General features: G+C 30.4%; 1 long non-coding RNA gene across 1 annotated transcript; it reads left to right on the top strand.

The window, feature by feature from the left end:
- Positions 1 to 1,710: 1,710 nt before the first annotated feature.
- On the top strand, positions 1,711 to 2,261 carry LOC133842837 (uncharacterized). Its single transcript, XR_009894443.1, has 2 exons — positions 1,711 to 1,833; positions 2,145 to 2,261. It is a non-coding gene; the product is annotated as an uncharacterized LOC133842837 (long non-coding RNA).
- The last annotated feature ends 524 nt before the right edge of the window (positions 2,262 to 2,785 follow it).

Below are 2,785 nucleotides of genomic sequence, written 5' to 3'. Positions count from 1 at the left end.
CATCATTGATTTCGTTTTTTAACACACCTACACAAATCGAAAAAAAAGAATAATAAGCTATATTCTAAATGATTTCTAATAACTTATTTCCGATCAGCTAAAATTTTCGATCTTTTGCAACGCAGTTAGAAAGATGCAAGCATTTTTCGAAATATCGACCCTTCTAGAGGGGAGAGTGTAAAATCTACTCTGTAAATAATGAATATCTGAATAGAAAAAAATTAATTCTGAAATTCAATTATTCCGTTAACTAGAGCTTATGTAATTCCACTGACTATAAAGCCGACCTGCACTGAGGTCCAAGTTTTATTCAGTGAAAATGCAGTTCACCGCCTTGACTCTTCTGGGGGCTTTGAGCCTTCTTCTCTTTTTCTTACAACCTGCAGAATGTCAATCGAAACGGACGGCATCTCCACTTTCTCCACATTTACCGCCGAAACGGCCAAGATTAGGCGAGCTTCCACCTGGAGGTGCATAAATGTAAGGTGGTCAACAATTCTCAGCGAAGTTGCCGCCACAACATATCTAGACAAATTCAATTTGTTCAACCAATAAGAGTTTTACATACTGAAACTTTTGTTATATTTTGACATTTGTATTAAAAACTAATTTCAAAAATGAATGCACTCAATCTTAGACTTTTAATTTTATTGCAATGAAATTGGCTCTGAATATAAATATGTACATTCATGTATAACACTAAAAGAAAAGTCAAGGTAATGTGCTCTTAAAGAGAACGTTCGAAAAATTTGGAGCAATTTTTATTATATTACAGGAAAGGAACAACATTTCATTTTACAACATTTTCTATGGTTAGATGTTTAGTTCTGCCGAATTTGACGAATATAATTTTTTAAATTTTCTTTTCATAGATTTGAAAGCAATTAATTTCATTTAAGAATAATGAATGAATCGTACTAACTATTAGAATACCGCATATTATAAAATTGTTCTACACTAAGACTTTTAATAATATATTATTCAGTGAAGATGCAGTTCACAGCCGTGACTCTTCTTAAGATTTTGTGTCTTTTACTCCTTTTTTCACAACCAGTATAATGTCATCGAAATCGTTCGACAAGAAGACCTTCTTATCTCTCGACAACTTGGGAAAAGTGGTAGAACCAACAACCCGAATAAATAATCAAAGTAAATTAATCTTTAAGCACTTGCAATGTTAGGCTTTTAATTTTATTTCAATAACATCGGTAAATGACAGGAATACTATATTATTAATAGTTGATGTAAGATCAAATGAAAAGATTCAGCTTATCATTCGGGTTAAGAATATATACTTCTGCCTGTAGAATAAGTAGAAAATTGTCATAGCAGCTAAGTCACAAATTAAATCTTCCTAAAGTATATATATTTTATATCACTTAAAAATTCAAATTTTGGGTGACAAAGATAGAAAGATGGCCGCCGCATTTAAAATATAGACTGTTCTAGAGGGTAGAGTGTAAAATGTACTCTGTAAATAATTAAATCAACAAATAGAAAATTGGCATACCTAATTCAAAATTTTAATTTTTCGGTAAATTATATCTTATGTAATTCCACTTACTATAAAATCGACTTGCACTGAGACCTATTATCAAAATTTTTGTTTAGTCAAAATGCAGTTTACCGCCTTGACTCTTCTTGGGGCTTTGAGCCTTCTTCTCTTTTTCTTACAACCTGCAGAATGTCAACCTCCACTACCTCCTCCATCCCGAATTAAATCACCAAGAGATGTCCCACTACCGCCTCCACATAGGATTGGTTAACATCAACAATATAACCAGATGAATTCATTTTGTGCAACCAGCAAGAATTGTAAATAATGAAATTTTTGTAATCTTTGGACACTTGTACAAAAAAATATAAAAAATTATGTAAGGCTTTTGAATTTGATCTAATAAAATTTGGAGAAGTTAGGATAATGGCGTATCGTTTACCATCTGTTATGCCAATGTCTTTCCTTTTAAAGAGACTGAATGTTTTCGATTCAAGTACAACATTTTTAAGAAAGTTTACAAAAATTGGATTGCTCGTTGTTGCATTATGCACTGAAAAATGAGCAAATTCTAAAACATTCCACTTAAAAATGGTATCTTTGAAATAAGACCCCATTATGAAAATTTTCTTAAAACTAACAAAATTAGTCGAAAAAGAGCTAAACTTTCAAAAAAGGACCAAAAATTCTAGATTTGTGTTACAAAATTCTGTAATCCATCAAAATTCCTATAAAGTTTTTATAGATGATTTCGTAAGCAAACAAATTTGTAAGATATTTTCTTTTTACGTATTAATTCTTCTTCGTATTAATTAGAAAATCGGGTGTTATATTAAATGTTCTGCACTTTTTAGACCAAAATTCTTAGTAGCAAAATCTTGATTTTATAAAGGAAAGAAATTTCAGCATTTGTTTCGCCTAGATTTTTAATTCTGCCGAATTGACCGACTATAATTTTTTCATTTTTTTTTTTATAGATTATAAAGTAATTTAAATTATTTATAAATAAATTATAGTTATTTCATGTCATTTACTTCTATCTTGGTTTAAGATTCGTTCTGAGAACCAGAATATTTACGAATTAGCTGATTTAGAAAAAGTCTAGACTGAGACGGAATTGATTTTGGAATTTTAATTTGTGGAACGCATTTTTCTGTGTTTTTCGAGACGATTTATATATATGGTTGGCTAGTATAAAAGCAAGTTACACTTAGTCAAAAGAACTACTTCGATTCAGAGATGTATTTGAAAAGCTGTTTTTATTGGATTGCGCTTATTGCTGTTCTTTGC

This window comes from Drosophila sulfurigaster, chromosome 3 (genome assembly GCF_023558435.1).
Source record: "Drosophila sulfurigaster albostrigata strain 15112-1811.04 chromosome 3, ASM2355843v2, whole genome shotgun sequence".
NCBI classification, from domain to species: domain Eukaryota; kingdom Metazoa; phylum Arthropoda; class Insecta; order Diptera; family Drosophilidae; genus Drosophila; species Drosophila sulfurigaster.
This window is presented reverse-complemented; position numbering and strand designations above follow the sequence as displayed.